This window comes from Haliotis rubra, unplaced genomic scaffold (assembly GCF_003918875.1).
Source record: "Haliotis rubra isolate DU_JTF1 unplaced genomic scaffold, ASM391887v1 Scf76, whole genome shotgun sequence".
Lineage (NCBI taxonomy): Eukaryota > Metazoa > Mollusca > Gastropoda > Lepetellida > Haliotidae > Haliotis > Haliotis rubra.
This window is the reverse complement of record NW_025767479.1, coordinates 1,044,897-1,054,163: the sequence shown is the minus strand read 5'-3', so window position 1 is coordinate 1,054,163 and position 9,267 is coordinate 1,044,897. Positions and strand designations below refer to the sequence as shown.

At 35.3% G+C, this 9,267-nt stretch overlaps 1 long non-coding RNA gene across 1 annotated transcript; it reads left to right on the top strand.

The window, feature by feature from the left end:
• The first annotated feature begins 230 nt into the window (after window positions 1-230).
• Window positions 231-5,633, top strand: LOC124260280. Its single transcript, XR_006894048.1, has 2 exons — window positions 231-4,988; window positions 5,062-5,633. It is a non-coding gene; the product is annotated as an uncharacterized LOC124260280 (long non-coding RNA).
• Window positions 5,634-9,267: the final 3,634 nt, after the last annotated feature.

Genomic DNA, 9,267 nt, shown 5'->3' with positions numbered 1-9,267 from the left:
TCCAAATGCAATTTGTTTTTATAACTATGCTATCATGAATGTATATACATTCTTTTGTGGATGGGCACTATGGCATCTACACACAAAGGCAAGAACCATTGCTGGCTTTAGGTGCTGGGCCCCGTTCCACAAAGCGATCGTAGCTCCAAGATGATCGTAACTCCCATACTTTAACATAGACTTACGACAGTCGTAGCGCAACGATCGCTTTGAGGAACGGGGCCCTGGACCCTGTGAATGAGGGTTTGAATCCCAGCTAGGACTCAACGTAAAAATAAGGTACAAGACTCTGTATGTTACACAGAAAGTGTAATCCCATATGTAACACATGTTACATGGAACATGATTGTGTTCCATTGCTAACATTGAAATATCCAAATCAAGTAAATGTGAAAAACACAAGGTTTTAGGAAGCTAGCATCTGTTGGGCTCAAGAATCCATGCAATCTTCATTTCACTGGGCAGTCTTGTTCGCTGGTCTATAGTGGCCCTACAGTGAGATTTGGTCTTGGCGTTAAACAAGTGTTTAGAATGGTTTTGCAGTTGTTAATAGAAAACTGCCACATTATGCACAAACTTGTACATAGGAATTCTCTTTTATGACATTATGGTCGATCCTGTAGTACATCCTGACATTAAGGTTGATTGTGGAAAGTCAGTGTTTAGTTTCTCCATTTATCATATAGTGTCTCTGAAAAACTTGTACAGATTTTATCAATTGTATGTAGCTAAGGTATTTATTGCATTAGTTTCTGGTGCTTCAAAGAATAGTCCATTTTACATCTGTTTTGGGCATCTGTAGCTTACTACAACCTGTCTCCATGACCAGCATCTGTATGAATCGTGTATAGACATAATGGATGTAGTAATTGTAAATATCAAACTGTTGCTGGGAATTTTACTTGATCACCTTCCCACTGAACAAGAGTTGGTTTGCTGACAAAGTTTATAGAAATAAGCATGTTCGTCATCTTATCATAATTTTACGACTTACAAATCGTTATATCTGTTGATAATTATAAGTGAATGAAGAATCATTATGAATTCATTTTACAATCATTTTTAGTATTTAGATATTTGTGGCCATTGCTCACATTCTTGACAGCATTTTAAATTGAAAGTTGGCAGTCTATTTTAGTGGGCATGGTGCCTTTAACAAGCTACTGCTACACAGTTATTTTGTCTCCTGATTGATGGCAGCTACACTGTAAAACGCACATAGCAGTGAAATAGATTCATTATTCTGACAGCTATTGACAAGGTGCTAATTTCAATTCACATAGACTCCACAACATGACATTGATTGGCCATTACTTGTGAACTACTATATTGTTCCATGTAAATTTCAACCCACTTTTAGGATGTTCACTAAACAAATACTTGATTTTTAAATTTGTTGATTCAATGGTCTGTATTCTTAAGGGCCTTGTGTACTGTCAACACAAATCTGCAGCTTCATTATACTTCCTTGTCATAGTAATAACGGTTCAAAATTGTACAGGAGACTAAATGGGCCCTTCTCATACCTTCATTTTAAAAGTTGTAGATTAAGGGGTTCATTCAATTTCAAAAAATTCAAAAAATTATTGAAGACTTCAACAACCCTGGGCTCCTTTGTTTAAAAACTGGTGTGTATAGGTTGAGTACAACAATTCTCCACATGTTTTGTTTTCTAACTGTATGTTCCCAATAGTTCTCAAGAAGACAGGTTTCTGGAATAACAGGGTCTGGACAGACAAGGTTACACTTTGTGACTCAGCTTTACAATTAACAATTGCTGATATGCAAAATCATAATGTTTTTTTGTTTGTGGCAAAATGGAGTCTAGATTTTAAATGGAAATTAGTGCAACATGTATTTAACTGCTTGATTATGCTTTCTCTTTGTGACACTTCTATTAAGAATCTGACAATTCACTTGGTTATTCAGATGAATGAACCAGATGATGAATGAGCACAGTTCAAAGTAGACCCCCAAGTCGTGCTACCGACGCTAACCTCAAATAATGAGTTGTCATGTGAGGAATACTGTGCCATCTGCTAGAATACAAGATGGTACCTGGAACTAACATTTCTTACCCATGAAGGTCCAGGTTGGAATTGGTCTCCCAGTAGTGCAGATCAATACCCTTGAAGTCAGTCACAATTATTTGCAGACTGCCGACCTGTAGCTGGAATATTGCTGAGTGAGGTGTTAAACAACAAACAAACTACTAACATTTCACTGTTTACTACCAGCTGATGGCAGTAAGATGGAGGAGGGTTAATGGCTTCATAAACTTAACAGTGAATCTCATCGTAACAAAACAATTGATTTTAATGTTTTACAGGTAATTGTGAACAAGAAGTCAATTTCTAGCCAAATATCTAAGTGGATTAATCATTGGTTAATCAAACATGGAAGTATGGTTGAAGAAACATTTTTCAAAATTTTCTTATTCACAAGATACTTTATATGTATGTCATCTTCTCAGATCTCATGGTCACTGAATGGTGCTTGTATTCTTTAAAGAAATGGTTTGTAAGTTCAAGATTCATGAAATGACTGTGGATATCTTTTATGCTCACAAATGTTAAAGTGATATAGTTCATTAATCTCTTTTAATTGCTGCCATTTTGATTAACGTGTGTTTCTTGTACTTTTATGTGCACAGTGAATTAAGAATGTTTTAGAACTATTGGATTGATTTCCACAAAGGATTTTTATTTTGACTGTCCGTAATATCTCCGATTGTAACTTGTTTTGTATATCAGATGTAATTTTAAAACATACAATTTGAATGGTGGTAGTTTTATTCCTTAGGGTTATTCCAAAGTCCAATACAATTGACACACCTTGATTGTTAACTTGTTGTACGTCAAGTACTTGTTGGTAACTGGCTGTCAATCCAACTACCAGTCATGATGTATGGCAGAATGTATATACAGTTTTGACAATAATCTTTATGATGGTATGAGGTTTAGGAATTACAGAATAGACTGTTGTTTTAAGATTTTGATGCACAATATTCTTAGTAAAAAGAATTTGTTCAAAAACTATGAAAATAGATTCCCAATTACTGATGATTTGGAAAACAAGTGCAGTCTACAGATATGCAAAAAAGATCTGAGAAAGTTTGTATTTAATTTTTAGCTGTTATTAAATACAGTTTATTCAAAAAAATTTTTTATAGGTCTATGGGTTTTTGTTCTACAGGGATTACCGGGTATGTGTATTTTTTTGTGTGGTGGGTTGGTGGCCCGGTGGTAAAAGTGGACACTTGTCACACTGAGCAGTGAGTTCATTCCCAACATGGATGGAATGCGAGAAGTCCAGTCTTAAATTCACACTGTGATTAGTGCTAGAAGGAGCCGAACCACTGATTTACTCTGTGAAGGTTGATGAGCAGTGTGTGGAGTCTTGTCTGTATAGACACTACTCCCCTGACAACTGATGGAATGTCTTTGGCTACTTGGTGCTCAGCCTTGTGTTGTCTGTATGTTATATGGATATTTTCAACCCTGTATTGGTCACAAGTGTTAGTTATAAATTTCCATTTTAACATTAGACCTTCAAATCCATGTCCACGGAAGTTAAGTTACTCTGTCAGCTGGCTGTCACTGTTTGCATGTTATCTATGGCTGATTCCTACTGAGCCATGTAGACAAGTAGTTTAAAAGATAAATGACAGGAGCTGTTCGGGACCATAAATGAAAATGATACACAAACCAGCTAGATTTCCCTGTTATACAATTTATTTAGAAGAATCTCTGAAGGAATAGCTCATTTGTCCACAATGCTGGAATTTGCCATGCAGAGTTGCATACCTTGGTTGTGCCAGAATCCGACGACCATGTTTTTCAAATCCCTGATTTTTCATGATCCGTATTTGTTTCGTCTACCCCATCCTGTAGTTATCACACAGTTGGACCATTAAATATGGACCAGAATTTAAGCATTTTACTAAAATAACTCCACTCTCATGTATATATTTATCGTACATCGCATGTTATAGTATTAGAGCCTATAACTGCCCGAGCATATGTAAATAAGCTGTAATGCATATCAGTTGATGAGTATGGTGCTACAGTCATGATGCTCCCTTGTATATAATTGTTGGCAGCTTTTGCTTCATGTTGATGCCATGTGTGTTCCGGCTACGCATTGTAGGTTAGATTTACACTTTAAATGACTGCAATGGCTTCAAGGTTCCCTGAACCAGTTTGTTATATTATCTACTTTTCTTAAATGCCAACATTCAGTCCCAATAAACTGTAGCTTTTTATTTGTCCTGTAAGTCATGTTAAACTATGAAGTGTTCATGACTGACATTACCATGGTTGTATATTAGAGGATATCTAGCATTTGCAATGTCACCAGACATGTATAAACTGAAAATTATCCGTCATAAACTTTTTGGTGTCATAGCTGAGTTTCTAAAAACTGCATTGACAAATCCCATGATCCATGGTCTTTAAGAATTTGCCAAAGTCTGTCAAGTCCTCTGTACGAGAAAACATAAGAGCATATCAATGTCTGATGTGCTATTAATGAATTAGAAAATTGTAACAAAATCAAAGCCAGTAATTAGGGAAGTTCCTAATCAAGGCTAAACAGTTACCGAATTTACCATATTAATCATCCTTCTCCAGTAAGCACCCTTGACCAAGTTCTAGACAAGTCTGTAAGGAAACCTTATTAGCACCGTCTACTAAGACCAACAATGTGTCATGATGGTGCATGTTAAGTTGTGTATCTTATGGATTTTTTCACAGGAAATAGTACCACAGTAACTTCTTTGAGTGGCATTGTTTAGAAGTTGGAGAGTAACATACAAACAAAATTTATGGATAAACAACTTCTTTATTCATACTTGCTTCATAACGATACAACAATCCGTATCGAAACATCACATCTACCGAATAAAGAAGTTGTTTATCCATAAAGTTTGTCTGTATAGTACCACAGTAGGGGTGTAATTGCTTCAAAACTCGAAAGAGTTGACGAAAGTGGATTGGGTGGTCAGGCCCTGTGATAACCGCTTGGTGTGGACCGCTGCTCTTGCATTCATTAACTGATAAGCTTGGCCCATTCATTATTATATTTGATGCAGTTTAAACTTTGGCCAAGAACATTCACTCACTGTTGAGATCATTATTAATTCATCTGAGCGTGCTCTTTAGGGAAGGAGTATGCTACAGAAGACTGTTCAAGATCTGTTCAATGAGGTTTACTCGCCAGATCATTGGACATAAGGAATGTAGAGTTTGTACTTACAAAGCCATAATTCAGACTATACTAAGCAAAAAGTTCAAAGTTACATTCATTTTGTTGTGAGAAACAAATTATGAGGTCAAATCTACCTTCTGGAGTCAGACCTCTAAATTCCAATGTGCAGAAACCATCTTGGGAGATTCCAATACTCAAAAACTGATGTCCATCCTTCTGCACTTGTTTCCCAGGGTTCATTACAGGAATCACTTCCTGATATCGACTAAGAAGCCTTCCATGACTGATCTGTAATGCAAACTTGTCCTTCCACAAATACACAGGTAGTTGTTTGTTATTTATAAGTCCTGTCTAATTTATTGTCACTCCATACCATCCTTGTATTGCCTTTCTGTTGTAAATAAAATGGATGTCAGAAAAATTCAGATGGATTTCATCTTACGTTGTATTTGTTGAAATTGTTACCTCACCTGTAAACATCTGCGAAATTGTGAATGTCTGAATTGTGAACGTGCCCTTTGTGTTAAAATGAAATGTCATGTTTGTAAATCTTTATCTAGAATTTTATCTAGATAAATGCTTCCTGCATGAGTATTCATCAAATACTTAAAGGTATTATTAAAAGTAAAAGTTGCTGTTTGATCACAGATTTTCTTGTTCGGTCGCATACCTGTTCTTCTTTGGTATGATCTCAGTAAACTCAACAACTGTTTTCGGAAGACACAATGCCTTTTAGTACAGATGCTTATATTCGAATACGGAATGGAACTCAAGCCCAAAAAGTCAGTAGTTTACTGTAACAACTATTTTCATACAATCCACATCAGTTATGTACAAAATTCGCCAAGATTTCATGAATACTCATACAAATTCGCCTTTCAAGTACATTTCCTATTTATTTGGAAAAGGGAAAGTAAAATTGAAAGAAATGTGGCATCCAAGATTTTTTTATTCAAATATGCAACAATCAATTCATTTTTAGAGCATCTTGACCCATTTATGTACAGCAGCTTCAACTGCCAAAACTATGAACAAACATGGGTTTAAAAATTCACCAGAAATGTTTTCCTCAAAGTCCATTCACACACATACTGAAATCAAAGCATAGCTCACTCACACACAATGACATGCTTGTCAGAAGAAGTGACAAACATGGTCAGGCTCGCTGACTTGGTTGACACATGTCATCATATCCAAATTGCTTAGATCAATGCTCATGATGTTGATCACTGGATTGTCTGGTCCAGATTAATAACAGACCGCCGCCATAGAGCTAAGTGCCGCATGAAACAACAAACAAACAGTGACAAAAGGGAATGTTATGAAGCAAATCAGTAAAGATTCAACAATATTGGTGACTATTTAAAAAAGAAAGACGAATACATGTGGCAATGGGATTAGCAATCAAATGGCCAGCATCCAGTGCAACCCTAATCCAACTGTAATTCTTCAGTTTACAGTTCCATGAAGTAATATAGTGTTACGACTATTGTAAGTCCTTGAAGTATCAGAATTAGGGTTATTTATTAATTAAAATCTTTTCTTGGAACAACATCCACTGGCGTTCTGACATATTACATCTACAGTCAGTTTTGCAACATGCCTGCTTTAAACATCAACTGGAAACCTAAACACTTCACTGGAAAGATCACCATAAGGTTTACAGGTTTCAAATCGTTAACAACCTCAAACTGATCCATGACCAAAAGTGAATTATGAAGCTTCATTAACAAATTAAGTGCAATCTGTAACTTCAGGTTTCTACATGGGAGATGGTATTGGTTGCATGCTACAAATAAGATGAATGTCATTTGATACTCTTTAAGTGTAAAAATACATATACTCAGCAGCATTAAGTGATCAGTATTGGAAGTTTGAAAAGAGCAAACATACAGGAAGCTGGTGTAAAGCAAACAATAATACAAATATGCAGGATAAGTCACAAAAGTCAATAATACTGGAAGTAAATTCCAGCACCTACATGTGACAATCAGGATGTCAGTACGTGAAACTTTCTTTCTCTGAGAGACTGACATCAGGTACAGGGTAAGGTTTATTTGACAGTGTTTACTGTCAGAATTCATGTTACTAACCATTCCTTGTGTTAGATTTATTTCCACCATTGATTACAAACGGCAATAATAATGAGAGCCAAAACTGATTGGACGGAAAGCTATCTTGTACGATTGATTCTCAGTTAGGATAACATTCTAAGCTTGAACATTAGTGGCAGGCGGTTAACTATTGAGCAAAACACCATCCATCCATCCATCATTCCATCCATCCATCATTCCGAATCACTCAAATCAACTGTTACAATACATACAAGTTTTCATTTTTGGGCAAATATATCGTATGTACACAATAAGATCAGATCACAGGAATTCAATCTGGTTAAGACTGGTTCAAACTGGTATACATGATGACATGATGCAAAATTAACAATAACAACTGCGACACAGAAATAAATGTACCAACATAAAGAATAACACTTAAAAATCATCTTGACATGAAACTGCATTTTTATTTCTTGTTTTACGGATCCGCCAGTCATATTTTTTCAAGAATAAGAAAAAAAATTAAAATTAATTTTCCTTGTTCAAAAAATAGAATCCTAATGTTTTTTTATTGGCCTAAAATGTAAACTTACAAAAAAAATAATTTTTTTAATTGTTTTTGGCCCCATATACACTTCATAAATTGCCAAAAGTAAAACACTTTTAGTATTTAAAAGTTATATTACTTTGACTGGTGATTTTTATTTGTATAATTTTTTTCCCTTCTGCCTTTAGGTTTTCTGAGGACAAAACTCCATAAAACAAGAAATAAAATTGGTCTGGCCTAAATGTGGAATACAAAATATGCCTGAGTGAGTTCAGCTGAACACCACTTTAAACAGTGTTTCAGTCATAACACGGCATGTCAGTCTGATGCAAGAAAGGCTAACATACTGTTATTCAGATTGGTTAATTTGCCAAAAAAATGTTATGCAGTTTTCATGTTTGCCCCAAAGCATCATAACTTCATAGAAAACATGGTCTCAAATAATTGAAGATAATGTCATCCTTTCTTCTTGACGTCACAGATGACTTTATTTGATGTCATTCCAACAATAGGTCATCTTTGCTTAAGTCAACACTTGACATTGGGTCCTCTTCCACAAAGCTATGTCAGAGCTCAGCTGATCACACTCCCATATTTTAACAGCAGCTCATGATAGTCGTACGGATAATAGTAGTCATGTGAAGCTGTACTACTATTATTTCCTAGGATGTCGCAAACCTTGTGACATGTATTCTTGCCCTGTTCACTGTTGAAGGTTCCATGTGCTTAATACTTAGATATAAACCAAGATGCTAGTTTGTTTTCCTATACTTCATCTGTTTGTGTGATCTATGCTTACTGTTATCAATAAAATTACTTGTAATTTTATTCATAGTTATGTTCTGCATCAGTATGACAGATATTTGATAAAAGATAATTCTGGAGAAGAGCCAGGGGAGCTCTCAATTCAAATGTTGGGCAATATAAAGAAAATATTTGGCAACAAAATTAACACTGAAAGTTCATCAAAAACATTTGGGACTTTTATTTATTTGGGTAAGATAATCTTTTATTGCTTGAAACATGTAACTTAATTCATATGTATTTGAGAACACACAGCACCATATGTATTGACCTGGAAGATCAGGGCCCTGGTTGGATCAGGACACTTTCTGGCCCAATGTTCAATACTGAAGCTTCTAAAATCTTGAAGCATGGGTAAGAAAATAACAAGCAACGTTTAGAACTATTTTTCTACCCAACACTTAAAAAATACTTCTGGGATGATTAAGTATATAATATAAGTATACAGTCAAACACTGTGACAAACAAGAACTTGTTACCATAAGTTGGAACTATTCTATTTTCCTATCTGAAGAAAATATGTTCGGGTCAAAGACTTTCCCATGTTCGAAAGTGTAAACAATTGACTGGGAACTTAAAAACAACATATATTTGCACTAACATGAAATATCAGTATTGTTAAGTTCAGGTAATAAAGTGTTGAACTATCCA